This window comes from Loxodonta africana, unplaced genomic scaffold, assembly GCF_030014295.1.
Source record: "Loxodonta africana isolate mLoxAfr1 unplaced genomic scaffold, mLoxAfr1.hap2 scaffold_62, whole genome shotgun sequence".
In the NCBI taxonomy this organism is placed as follows: Eukaryota; Metazoa; Chordata; class Mammalia; order Proboscidea; family Elephantidae; genus Loxodonta; species Loxodonta africana.
In genome coordinates this window covers 899,282-913,926 of record NW_026975348.1, presented here as the reverse complement: position 1 = coordinate 913,926, position 14,645 = coordinate 899,282, and positions in this window count along the sequence as shown.

The following is a 14,645-nucleotide window of genomic DNA, read 5'->3' as shown; positions in this document are numbered from 1 at the left end:
CGAGAAGTTCCTCAGAAGGAAAGCCTGATGACTCTACCCAAACGTACCCCTTAATAAAGGCCGGATGACTGTACTCAGAGGTACCTCGGAAGGAAGGCCTGCTGACTCTACCCAGAGGGACCTCGGAAGGAAGGCCAGGTGACTGTACCGAGAGGTACCTGGAAAGGAAGGCCCGGTGATTGTACCCAGAGGTACCTCGGAAGGAAGGCCTGGTGACTGTACCCAGACGCACTTCGGAAGAAAGTCCTGGTGACTGTATTCAGAGGTACCTCGAAAGGAAGGCCTGGGGACTTTACCCAGGGATACCTTAGAAGGAATGCCTGGTTACTGTACCCAGATGTACCTCGGAAGGAAGGCCTGGTGACTGTACCCAGAGATACCTGGGAAGAAATGCCTGATGACACTACCCAGAGGTACCTCGGAAGGAAGGCCTGGTTACTGTACCCAGAGGTACCTTGGAAGGAAGGCCTGGTGACTACCCAGACGTACCTCCGAAGAAAGGCCTGGTGACTGTACTCAGAGGTACCCCAGAAGAAAAACCTCGTGACTGTACCCAGTGGTACCTCAGAAGGAAGGCATGATGACTGTACCCAGAGGTACCTCGGAAGGAAGGCCTGGTCACTGTACCCAGAGCTAACTCTGAAGGAACGCCTGGTGACTGTACCCAGAGGTACCTCAGAAGAAAGGCCTAGAGACTGTTCCCAGAGGGACCTCAGAAAGAAGGCCGTGTGACTGTACCCAGAGATACCTCTGAAGGAAGGCCTGTTGACTCTACCCATAGGTACCTCAGAAGGAAAGCCTGGTGACTGTACCCGGAGGTACCTCGTAAGAAAGGCCTGGTGAGGGTACACAGACTTACCTCGGAAACAAGGGCTGGTGACTGTATCCAAAGGTACCTCAGAGGGAAGGTCTGGTGACTGTACCCAGAGGTAGATCGGAAGAAAAGCCTGGTGACTGTACCTAGAGGGACCTCAGAAATAATCCCGGGTGACTGTACCCGGAGGTACCTCCTAAGAAAGGCCTGGTGACTGTACCCAAAGGGACCTCGGAAGAAAGGCCTGGTGACTGTACCCAGAGGGAACTGAGAAAGAAGGCCGGGTGACTGTACCCAGAGGTACCTGAGAAGGAAGGCCTTTGACTGTACCCAGAGGTACCTCTGAAGGAACGCCTGGTGACTGTACCCAAAGGTATCTCAGAAGGAAAGCCTGGTGACTGTACGCAGTGGTACCTCAGAAGGATGGCCTGGTGAGTCTACCCAGAGGTACTTTAGAAGGAAGGCCTGGTGACTCTACCCAGAGGTACCTCGGAAACAAAGCCTGATGACTGTACTCAGAGGTACCTCGGAAGGAAGGCCTGGGGACTATACCCAGAGGTACATCGGAAGGAAGGCCTGGTGACCATTCCCAGAGGCACCTCGGAAGGAAGGCCTGGTGACCGTACCCAGACGTACCTTGGAAGAAAGGCCTGGTGACTGTACCCAGAAGTACCTCGGAAGGAAGGCCTGGTAACTATACCCAGACGTATCTCTGAAGAAAGGCCTGGTGACTGTATTAAGAGTGGCCACGGAAGGAAGGCCTGGTTACTGTACCCAGAGTTACCTGAGAAGGAAGGCCTGGTGGGTGTACCCACAGGAACCTCAGATGGAAGGCCTGGTGACTGTACCCAGCGGTACCTCAGAATGAAAACCTGGTGATCGTACCCAGAGTTCCCTCTTAAGAAATGCCTGGTGACTGTACACAGAGATACCTCGGAAGGAAGAGCTGGTGACTGTACCCGGCGATATTTCAGAAGAAAGACCTGGTGACTGTACCAAGAAGCACCTCAGAAGAAAGGCATGGTGACTATACCAGAGGTACTTCGGAAGGAATGCCTGGTGACTGTACCCACAGGTACCTCGGAAGGAAGGCCTGGGGATTGTACCCAGAGGTACATCGGAAGGAAGGCCTGTTGAGCGTACCCAGAGATACCTCGGAAGGAAGGCTTGGTGACAGCACTCAGAGGTACCTGGGAAGGAAGGCCTGGTGACTGTACTCCGAGGTACCGCAGAAGGAATGCCTGGTGACAGTACCCAGACGTACCTCGGAAGAAAGTCCTGGTGAGTGTACTCAGAGGTACCTCGGAGGGAAGGTCTTGTGACTGTACCCAGAGTTACCTCGGAAGGAAGGCCTGGTGACTGCACCGAGAGGTTCCTCGGAAGGAAGGCCTGGTGAGTGTACCCAGGCGCACCTCGGAAGAAAGTTCTGGTGACTGTACTCAGAGGTACCGCAGAAGGAAGGCCTGGGGACTTTACCCAGAGATAACTTAGAAGGAATGCCTGGTGACTGTACACAGATGTACCTCGGAAGGAAGGCCTGGTGACCGCGCCCAGAGGTACGTCGGAAGGAAGGTCTGGGGACCGTACCCAGAGGGACCTCGGAAGAAATGCTTGGTGACGGTACTCAGAAGTACCTGGGAAGGAAGGCCTGGTGACTGTACTCGGAGGTACCGCAGAAGGAAGCCCTGTTGACTGTACCCAGAGGTATCTCAGAAGGAAGGCATGGTGACTGTACCCAGAGGTACCTCGGAAGGAAGGCCTAGTGACTGTACCCAGAGGTACCTCAGAAGGAATGCCTGGTGACTGTACTCAGAGGTACCGCGGAAAAAGGTCTGGTGAGTGTACCCAGATGTACCTCGGAAGGATGGTCTGGTGACTATACCCGGAGGTACCTCCGAAGGAAGGCCTGGTGACTGTACTCAGAGGTACATCAGAAGAAATACCTCGTGACTGTACCCAGAGGTACCTGAGAAGGAAGGCCTGGTGACTGTACCCAGGGGAACCTCGGAAGGAAGGCCTGGTGACTGTACCTAGAGGTAAGTCCGAATGAGGCGTGGTGACTGTACCCAGGGCATCTCCCAAGGAAAGCCAGGTGACTGCAGCCAGAGGTACCTCGGAAGAAAGGCCTACTGACTGTTCCGAGAAGTACCTCAGAAGGAAGGCCTGATGACTCTACCCAGACGTACCCCTTCAGAAAGGCCGGGTGACTGTACTCAGAGGTACCTCGGAAGGAAGGCCTGGTGACTGTACCCAGAGGTACGTCGGAAGGAAGGCCTGGTGACTGTACCTAGAGATAACTCGGAAGAAAGGAGTGGTGACTGTACCCAGGGTAACTCCCAAGGAAAGCCTGGTGACTGTAACCAGAGGTACCTCGGAAGGAAAGCCTGCTGACTGTAGCCAGAGTTACCTCCGAAGGAAGGCCTGGTGACTGTACCCAGAGGTAACTCGGAAGAAATGCCTGGTGACTCTAAACAGAGGTACCTCGGGAGGAATCCCTGGTGACTGTACCCAGAGGTACCTCAGAAGGAAGGCCTGGTGATTGTTCCTAGAGATACCTCCGAAAGGAAGGCCTGGTGACTGTACACAGAAGTACCTCGGAAGAAAGGCCTGGTGACTGTACCCAGAGCTAACTCAGAAGAAAGACCTCGTGACTGTACCCAGAGGTACCTCAGAAGGAAGGCCTGGTGATTGTACCTAGAGGTACCTCGGAAGGAAGGCCTGGTGACTGTACCCAGAGGGACCTCAGAAATAAGCCCGGGTGCTGTACCCAGAGGTACCTCAGAAGGAAGGCCGTTGACTGTACCCAGAGGGACCTCGGAAGAAAGGCCTGCTGACTGTACCCAGAGGGAACTGAGAAAGAAGGCAGAGTGACTGTACCCAGAGGGACCTCAGAAGGAAGACCTTTGACTGTACCCAGAGGTACCCCTGAAGGAACGCCTGGTGATTGTACCCATAGGTACCTCAGAAGGAACGACTGGAGACTATAACCAGAGGTACCTCGTAAGAACGGCCTGGTGAGTGTACCCAGAGGTACCTCGGAAACTAGTCCTGATGACTGTACCCACAGGTACTTCGTAAGGAAGGCGTGGAGACTGTACCTAGACGTACCTCGGAAGAAAGGCCTGGTGACTGTAGTCAGAGGTACCTCGGAAGGAAGGCCTGGTGTCTGTACCCAGGGGTACCTCGGAAGGAAGGCCTGGTGACTGTACCCAGAGGTACCTCGGAAGGAAGGCCTAGTGACTGTACCCAGAGCTAACTCGGAAGGAGCGCCTGGTGATTGTACCCAGAGGTACTTCGGAAGGAAAGCCTGGTGGCTTAACTGAGAAGTGCTTCGGAAGGAAGGCCTGGTGACCGTACCCAGAGGTACCTTGAAAGAAATGCTTGGTGACGGTACTTAGAAGTACCTGGGAAGGAAGGCCTGGTGACAGTACTTGGAGGTACCGCAGAAGGAAGGCCTGGTGACTGTACCCAGGGTTATCTCAGAAGGAAGGCCTGGTGACTGTACCCAGAGGTAACTCGTAAGGAAGGCCTGGTGACTGTACCCAGAGGTACCTGAGAAGGAATGCCTGGTGACTGTACTCAGAGGTACCGTGGAAAAAAGGCCTGGTGAGTGTACCCAGAGGTACCTCGGAAGGATGGCCTGGTGACTGTAGTCACAGGTACCTCGGAAGGAAGGCCTGGTGACTGTAGTCAGAGGTACCTCGTAAGGAAGGCCTGGTGACTATACCCAGGGGTACCTCGGAAGGAAGGCCTAGTGACTGTACCCAGAGGTACCTCAGAAGGAATGCCTGGTGACTGTACTCAGAGGTACCGCGGAAAAAGGTCTGGTGAGTGTACCCAGATGTACCTCGGAAGGATGGTCTGGTGACTATACCCGGAGGTACCTCCGAACGAAGGACTGGTGACTGTACCCAGAGGAATCTCGGAGGGAAGGCCCAGTGACTTTACCCAGAGGTACCTCGGAAGGAAGACTTGGTGACAGCACTCAGAGGTACCTCGGAAGGAAGGCCTGGTGACTGTACCCAGAGGGACCTCAGAAATAAGCCCGGGTGCTGTACCCAGAGGTACCTCAGAAGGAAGGCCGTTGACTGTACCCAGAGGGACCTCGGAAGAAAGGCCTGCTGACTGTACCCAGAGAGAACTGAGAAAAAAGGCAGAGTGACTGTACCCAGAGGTACCTCAGAAGGAAGGCCTTTCACTGTACCCAGAGGTACCTCTGAAGGAACGCCTGGTGACTGTACCCATAGGTACCTCAGAAGGAACGACTGGAGACTTTACCAGAGGTACCTCGCAAAACGGCCTGGTGAGTGTACCCAGAGGTACCTCGGAAAGTAGTCCTGATGACAGTACCAACAGGTACTTCGGAAGGAAGGCCTGGAGACTCTACCCAGACGTACCTCGGAAGAAAGGCCTGGTGACTGTAGTCAGAGGTACCTCGGAAGGAAGGCCTGGTGACTGTACCCAGAGGTACCTGGGAAGAAATGCCTGATGACACTACCCAGAGGTACCTCGGAAAGAAGCCCTGCTGACTGTACCCAGAGGTACCTGGAAAGGAAGTCCTGGTGACTGTACTCAGAGATACCTCAGAAGAAATACCTCGTGACTGTACCCAGAGGTACCTCGTAAGAAAGGCCTGGTGACTGTACCCAGAGGTACCTCAGAAGCAAGGCCTGGTGACTGTACCAAGAGGTAACTCGTAGGAAAGGCGTGGTGAGTGTACCCAGGGTAATTCCCACGGAAAGCCTGGTGACTGTAACCAGAGTTACCTCGGGAGGAAGGCCTGGTGACTGTAACGAGAAGTTCCTCAGAAGGAAAGCCTGATGACTCTACCCAAACGTACCCCTTAATAAAGGCCGGATGACTGTACTCAGAGGTACCTCGGAAGGAAGGCCTGCTGACTCTACCCAGAGGGACCTCGGAAGGAAGGCCAGGTGACTGTACCCAGAGGTACCTGGAAAGGAAGGCCCGGTGATTGTACCCAGAGGTACCTCGGAAGGAAGGCCTGGTGACTGTACCCAGACGCACTTCGGAAGAAAGTCCTGGTGACTGTACTCAGAGGTACCTCGGAAGGAAGGCCTGGAGACTTTACCCAGGGTTACCTTAGAAGGAATGCCTGGTTACTGTACCCAGATGTACCTCGGAAGGAAGGCCTGGTGACTGTGCCCAGAGATACCTGGGAAGAAATGCCTGATGACACTACCCAGAGGTACCTCGGAAGGAAGCCCTGCTGACTGTACCCAGAGGTACCTGGAAAGGAAGGCCTGGTGACTGTCCTCAGAGGTACCTCAGAAGAAATACCTCGTGACTGTACCCAGACGTACCTGAGAAGGAAGGCCTGGTGACTGTACCCAGGGGTACCTCGGAACGAAGGCCTGGTGACTGTACCTAGAGGTAACTCCGAAAGAGGCGTGGTGACTGTACCCAGGGTATCTCCCAAGGAAAGCCAGGTGACTGCAGCCAGAGGTACCTCGGAAGAAAGGCCTGCTGACTGTTCCGAGAAGTACCTCAGAAGGAAGGCCTGATGACTCTACCCAGACGTACCCCTTCAGAAAGGCCGGGTGACTGTACTCAGAGGTACCTCGGAAGGAAGGCCTGGTGACTGTACCCAGAGGTACGTCGGAAGGAAGGCCTGGTGACTGTACCTAGAGATAACTCGGAAGAAAGGGGTGGTGACTGTACCCAGGGTAACTCCCAAGGAAAGCCTGCTGACTGTAACCAGAGGTACCTCGGAAGGAAGGCCTGCTGACTGTAGCCAGAGTTACCTCCGAAGGAAGGCCTGGTGACTGTACCCAGAGATAACTCGGAAGAAATGCCTGGTGACTCTAAACAGAGGTACCTCGGGAGGAATCCCTGGTGACTGTACCCAGAGGTACCTCAGAAGGAAGGCCTGGTGATTGTTCCTAGAGATACCTCCGAAAGGAAGGCCTGGTGACTGTACACAGAAGTACCTCGGAAGAAAGGCCTGGTGACTGTACCCAGAGCTAACTCAGAAGAAAGACCTCGTGACTGTACCCAGAGGTACCTCAGAAGGAAGGCCTGGTGATTGTACCTAGAGGTACCTCGGAAGGAAGGCCTGGTGACTGTACCCAGAGGGACCTCAGAAATAAGCCCGGGTGCTGTACCCAGAGGTACCTCAGAAGGAAGGCCGTTGACTGTACCCAGAGGGACCTCGGAAGAAAGGCCTGCTGACTGTACCCAGAGGGAACTGAGAAAGAAGGCAGAGTGACTGTACCCAGAGGGACCTCAGAAGGAAGACCTTTGACTGTACCCAAAGGTACCCCTGAAGGAACGCCTGGTGATTGTACCCATAGGTACCTCAGAAGGAACGACTGGAGACTGTAACCAGAGGTACCTCGTAAGAACGGCCTGGTGAGTGTACCCAGAGGTACCTCGGAAACTAGTCCTGATGACTGTACCCACAGGTACTTCGGAAGGAAGGCCTGGAGACTGTACCCAGACGTACCTTGGAAGAAAGGCCTGGTGACTGTAGTCATAGGTACCTCGGAAGGAAGGCCTGGTGACTGTACCCAGGGGTACCTCGGAAGGAAGGCCTGGCGAATGTACACAGAAGCACCTCGGAAGAAAGGCCTGGTGACTGTACCCAGTGGTACCTCGGAAGGAAGGCCTAGTGACTGTACCCAGAGCTAACTCAGAAGGAGCGCCTGGTGATTGTACCCAGAGGTACTTCGGAAGGAAAGCCTGGTGGCTTAACTCAGAAGTGCCTCGGAAGGAAGGCCTGGTGACCGTACCCAGAGGTACCTCGAAAGAAATGCTTGGTGACGGTACTTAGAAGTACCTGGGAAGGAAGGCCTGGTGACAGTACTCGGAGGTACCGCAGAAGGAAGGCCTGGTGACTGTACCCAGGGGTATCTCAGAAGGAAGGCCTGGTGACTGTACCCAGAGGTACCTGAGAAGGAATGCCTGGTGACTGTACTCAGAGGTACCGCGGAAAAAAGGCCTGGTGAGTGTACCCAGAGGTACCTCGGAAGGATGGCCTGGTGACTATACCCAGAGGTACCTCCGAAGGAAGGATTGGTGACTGTACCCAGAGGTATCTCGGAGGGAGGGCATAGTGACTTTACCCAGAGGTACCTCGGAAGGAAGGTCCAGAGACTGTACCCAAAGGTACCTCGGAAGGAAGGCCCGGTGACTGTACCCAGAGGTATCTCAGAAGCAAGACCTGGTGACTGTACCCAGAGGTACCTCAGAAGGAATGCCTGGTGACTGTATTCAGAGGTACCGCGAAAAAAAGGCCTGGTGAGTGTACCCAGAGGTACCTCGGAAGGAAGGCCTGGTGACTGTACCCAGAGGTACCTTGGAAGGAAGGCCTGGTGACTACCCAGACGTACCTCCGAAGAAAGGCCTGGTGACTGTACTCAGAGATACCCCAGAAGAAAAACCTCGTGACTGTACCCAGTGGTACCTCAGAAGGAAGGCATGATGACTGTACTCAGAGGTACCTCGGAAGGAAGGCCTGGTCACTGTACCCAGAGCTAACTCTGAAGGAATGCCTGGTGACTGTACCCAGAGTTACTTCGTGAGAAAGGCCTGGTGACTGTACCCAGAGGTACCTCAGAAGAAAGGCCTGGAGACTGTTCCCAGAGGGACCTCAGAAAGAAGGCCGTGTGACTGTACCCAGAGATACCTCTGAAGGAAGGCCTGTTGACTCTACCCGTACGTACTCAGAAGGAAAGCCTGGTGGCTTAACTCAGAAGTGCCTCGGAAGGAAGGCCTGGTGACCGTACCCAGAGGTACCTCGAAAGAAATGCTTGGTGACGGTACTTAGAAGTACCTGGGAAGGAAGGCCTGGTGACAGTACTCGGAGGTACCGCAGAAGGAAGGCCTGGTGACTGTACCCAGGGGTATCTCAGAAGGAAGGCCTGGTGACTGTACCCAGAGGTAACTCGTAAGGAAGGCCTGGTGACTGTACCCAGAGGTACCTGAGAAGGAATGCCTGGTGACTGTACTCAGAGGTACCGCGGAAAAAAGGCCTGGTGAGTGTACCCAGAGGTACCTCGGAAGGATGGCCTGGTGACTATACCCAGAGGTACCCCCGAAGGAAAGACTGGTGACTGTACCCAGAGGTATCTCGGAGGGAGGGCATAGTGACTTTACCCAGAGGTACCTCGGAAGGAAGGTCCAGAGACTGTACCCAAAGGTACCTCGGAAGAAAGGCCCCGTGACTGTACACAGAGACACCACGGAAGGAAGGCCTGGTGACTGTACCCAGAGGTACCTTGGAAGGAAGGCCTGGTGACTACCCAGACGTACCTCCGAAGAAAGGCCTGGTGACTGTACTCAGAGGTACCCCAGAAGAAAAACCTCGTGACTGTACCCAGTGGTACCTCAGAAGGAAGGCATGATGACTGTACCCAGAGGTACCTCGGAAGGAAGGCCTGGTCACTGTACCCAGAGCTAACTCTGAAGGAATGCCTGGTGACTGTACCCAGAGGTACCTCGTGAGAAAGGCCTGGTGACTGTACCCAGAGGTACCTCAGAAGAAAGGCCTAGAGACTGTTCCCAGAGGGACCTCAGAAAGAAGGCCGTGTGACTGTACCCAGAGATACCTCTGAAGGAAGGCCTGTTGACTCTACCCATAGGTACCTCAGAAGGAAAGCCTGGTGACTGTACCCGGAGGTACCTCGTAAGAAAGGCCTGGTGAGGGTACACAGACTTACCTCGGAAACAAGGGCTGGTGACTGTATCCAAAGGTACCTCAGAGGGAAGGTCTGGTGACTGTACCCAGAGATAGATCGGAAGAAAAGCGTGGTGACTGTACCTAGAGGGACCTCAGAAATAATCCCGGGTGACTGTACCCAGAGGTACCTCAGAAGGAAGGGCGGTGACTGTACCCAGAGGTACCTCCTAAGAAAGGCCTGGTGACTGTACCCAGAGGGACCTCAGAAATAAGCCCGGGTGCTGTACCCAGAGGTACCTCAGAAGGAAGGCCGTTGACTGTACCCAGAGGGACCTCGGAAGAAAGGCCTGCTGACTGTACCCAGAGGGAACTGAGAAAAAAGGCAGGGTGACTGTACCCAGAGGTACCTCAGAAGGAAGGCCTTTCACTGTACCCAGAGGTACCTCTGAAGGAACGCCTGGTGACTGTACCCATAGGTACCTCAGAAGGAACGACTGGAGACTGTAACCAGAGGTACCTCGCAAAACGGCCTGGTGAGTGTACCCAGAGGTACCTCGGAAAGTAGTCCTGATGACAGTACCAACAGGTACTTCGGAAGGAAGGCCTGGAGACTCTACCCAGACGTACCTCGGAAGAAAGGCCTGGTGACTGTAGTCAGAGGTACCTCGGAAGGAAGGCCTGGTGACTGTACCCAGAGGTACCTGGGAAGAAATGCCTGATGACACTACCCAGAGGTACCTCGGAAAGAAGCCCTGCTGACTGTACCCAGAGGTACCTGGAAAGGAAGTCCTGGTGACTGTACTCAGAGGTACCTCAGAAGAAATACCTCGTGACTGTACCCAGAGGTACCTGAGAAGGAAGGCCTGGTGACTGTACCCAGAGGTACCTCGGAAGGAAGGCCTGGTCACTGTACCCAGAGCTAATTCTGAAGGAATGCCTGGTGACTGTACCCAGAGGTACCTCGTAAGAAAGGCCTAGTGACTGTACCCAGAGGTACCTCAGAAGCAAGGCCTGGTGACTGTACCAAGAGGTAACTCGTAGGAAAGGCGTGGTGAGTGTACCCAGGGTAATTCCCACGGAAAGCCTGGTGACTGTAACCAGAGTTACCTCGGGAGGAAGGCCTGGTGACTGTAACGAGAAGTTCCTCAGAAGGAAAGCCTGATGACTCTACCCAAACGTACCCCTTAATAAAGGCCGGATGACTGTACTCAGAGGTACCTCGGAAGGAAGGCCTGCTGACTCTACCCAGAGGGACCTCGGAAGGAAGGCCAGGTGACTGTACCCAGAGGTACCTGGAAAGGAAGGCCCGGTGATTGTACCCAGAGGTACCTCGGAAGGAAGGCCTGGTGACTGTACCCAGACGCACTTCGGAAGAAAGTCCTGGTGACTGTATTCAGAGGTACCTCGAAAGGAAGGCCTGGGGACTTTACCCAGGGATACCTTAGAAGGAATGCCTGGTTACTGTACCCAGATGTACCTCGGAAGGAAGGCCTGGTGACTGTACCCAGAGATACCTGGGAAGAAGTGCCTGATGACACTACCCAGAGGTACCTCGGAAGGAAGCCCTGCTGACTGTACCCAGAGGTACCTGGAAAGGAAGGCCTGGTGACTGTCCTCAGAGGTACCTCAGAAGAAATACCTCGTGACTGTACCCAGACGTACCTGAGAAGGAAGGCCTGGTGACTGTACCCAGGGGTACCTCGGAACGAAGGCCTGGTGACTGTACCTAGAGGTAACTCCGAAAGAGGCGTGGTGACTGTACCCAGGGTATCTCCCAAGGAAAGCCAGGTGACTGCAGCCAGAGGTACCTCGGAAGAAAGGCCTGCTGACTGTTCCGAGAAGTACCTGAGAAGAAAGGCCTGATGACTCTACCCAGACGTACCCCTTCAGAAAGGCCGGGTGACTCTACTCAGAGGTACCTCAGAAGGAAGGCCTGGTGACTGTACCTAGAGATAACTCGGAAAAAAGGAGTGGTGACTGTACCCAGGGTAACTCCCAAGGAAAGCCTGGTGACTGTAACCAGAGGTACCTCGGAAGGAAGGCCTGCTGACTGTAGCCAGAGTTACCTCCGAAGGAAGGCCTGGTGACTGTACCCAGAGGTAACTCGGAAGAAATGCCTGGTGACTCTAAACAGAGGTACCTCGGGAGGAATCCCTGGTGACTGTACCCAGAGGTACCTCAGAAGGAAGGCCTGGTGATTGTTCCTAGAGATACCTCCGAAAGGAAGGCCTGGTGACTGTACACAGAAGTACCTCGGAAGAAAGGCCTGGTGACTGTACCCAGAGCTAACTCAGAAGAAAGACCTCGTTACTGTACCGAGAGGTACCTCAGAAGGAAGGCCTGGTGATTGTACCTAGAGGTACCTCGGAAGGAAGGCCTGGTGACTGTACCCAGAGGGACCTCAGAAATAAGCCCGGGTGCTGTACCCAGAGGTACCTCAGAAGGAAGGCCGTTGACTGTACCCAGAGGGACCTCGGAAGAAAGGTCTGCTGACTGTACCCAGAGGGTACTGAGAAAGAAGGCAGAGTGACTGTACCCAGAGGGACCTCAGAAGGAAGGCCTTTGACTGTACCCAGAGGCACCCCTGAAGGAACGCCTGGTGATTGTACCCATAGGTACCTCAGAAGGAACGACTGGAGACTGTAACCAGAGGTACCTCGTAAGAACGGCCTGGTGAGTGTACCCAGAGGTACCTCGGAAACTAGTCCTGATGACTGTACCCACAGGTACTTCGGAAGGAAGGCCTGGAGACTGTACCCAGACGTACCTCGGAAGAAAGGCCTGGTGACTGTAGTCAGAGGTACCTCGGAAGGAAGGCCTGGTGACTGTACCCAGGGGTACCTGGGAAGGAAGGCCTGGAGACTGTACACAGAAGCACCTTGGATGAAATGCCTGGTGACTGTACCCAGTGGTACCTCGGAAGGAAGGCCTAGTGACTGTACCCAGAGCTAACTCAGAAGGAGCGCCTGGTGATTGTACCCAGAGGTACTTCGGAAGGAAAGCCTGGTGGCTTAACTCAGAAGTGCCTCGGAAGGAAGGTCTGGTGACCGTAACCAGAGGTACCTCGAAAGAAATGCTTGGTGACGGTACTTAGAAGTTCCTGGGAAGGAAGGCCTGGTGACAGTACTCGGAGGTACCGCAGAAGGAAGGCCTGGTGACTGTACCCAGGGGTATCTCAGAAGGAAGGCCTGGTGACTGTACCCAGAGGTAACTCGTAAGGAAGGCCTGGTGACTGTACCCAGAGGTACCTGAGAAGCAATGCCTGGTGACTGTACTCAGAGGTACCGCGGAAAAAAGGCCTGGTGAGTGTACCCAGAGGTACATCGGAAGGATGGCCTGGTGACTATACCCAGAGGTACCTCCGAAGGAAGGACTGGTGACTGTACCCAGAGGTATCTCGGAGGGAGGGCATAATGACTTTACCCAGAGGTACCTCGGAAGGAAGGTCCAGAGACTGTACCCAAAGGTACCTCGGAAGGAAGGCCCGGTGACTGTACCCAGAGGTATCTCAGAAGCAAGACCTGGTGACTGTACCCAGAGGTACCTCAGAAGGAATGCCTGGTGACTGTACTCAGAGGTACCGTGGAAAAAAGGCCTGGTGAGTGTACCCAGAGGTACCTCGGAAGGAAGGTCTGGTGACTCTACCCAGAGGTACCTTGGAAGGAAGGCCTGGCGACTGTACACAGAAGCACCTCGGAAGAAAGGCCTGGTGACTGTACCCAGAGGTACCTCTGAAGGAAGGCCTAGTGACTGTACCCAGAGCTAACTCAGAAGGAGCGCCTGGTGATTGTACCCAGAGGTACTTCGGAAGGAAAGCCTGGTGGCTTAACTCAGAAGTGCCTCGGAAGGAAGGCCTGGTGACCGTACCCAGAGGTACCTCGAAAGAAATGCTTGGTGACGGTACTTAGAAGTACCTGGGAAGGAAGGCCTGGTGACAGTACTCGGAGGTACCGCAGAAGGAAGGCCTGGTGACGGTACCCAGGGGTATCTCAGAAGGAAGGCCTGGTGACTGTACCCAGAGGTACCTGAGAAGGAATGCCTGGTGACTGCACTCAGAGGTACCGCGGAAAAAAGGCCTGGTGAGTGTACCCAGAGGTACCTCAGAAGGATGGCCTGGTGACTATACCCAGAGGTACCTCGTAAGAAAGGCCTGGTGACTGTACCCAGAGGTACCTCAGAAGCAATTCCTGGTGACTGTACCAAGAGGTAACTCGTAGGAAAGGCGTGGTGAGTGTACCCAGGGTAATTCCCACGGAAAGCCTGGTGACTGTAACCAGAGTTACCTCGGGAGGAAGGCCTGGTGACTGTAACGAGAAGTTCCTCAGAAGGAAAGCCTGATGACTCTCCCCAAACGTACCCCTTAATAAAGGCCGGATGACTGTACTCAGAGGTACCTCGGAAGGAAGGCCTGCTGACTCTACCCAGAGGGACCTCGGAAGGAAGGCCAGGTGACTGTACCCAGAGGTACCTGGAAAGGAAGGCCTGGTGATTGTACCCAGAGGTACCTCGGAAGGAAGGCCTGGTGACTGTACCCAGACGCACTTCGGAAGAAAGTCCTGGTGACTGTATTCAGAGGTACCTCGAAAGGAAGGCCTGGGGACTTTACCCAGGGATACCTTAGAAGGAATGCCTGGTTACTCTACCCAGATGTACCTCGGAAGGAAGGCCTGGTGACTGTACCCAGAGATACCTGGGAAGAAATGCCTGATGACACTACCCAGAGGTACCTCGGAAGGAAGCCCTGCTGACTGTACCCAGAGGTACCTGGAAAGGAAGGCCTGGTGACTGTCCTCAGAGGTACCTCAGAAGAAATACCTCGTGACTGTACCCAGACGTACCTGAGAAGGAAGGCCTGGTGACTGTACCCAGGGGTACCTCGGAACGAAGGCCTGGTGACTGTACCTAGAGGTAACTCCGAAAGAGGAGTGGTGACTGTACCCAGGGTATCTCCCAAGGAAAGCCAGGTGACTGCAGCCAGAGGTACCTCGGAAGAAAGGCCTGCTGACTGTTCCGAGAAGTACCTCAGAATGAAGGAATGATGACTCTACCCAGACGTACCCCTTCAGAAAGGCCGGGTGACTGTACTCAGAGGTACCTCGGAAGGAAGGCCTGGTCACTGTACCCAGAGCTAACTCTGAAGGAATGCCTGGTGACTGTACCCAGAGGTACCTCGTGAGAAAGGCCTGGTGACTG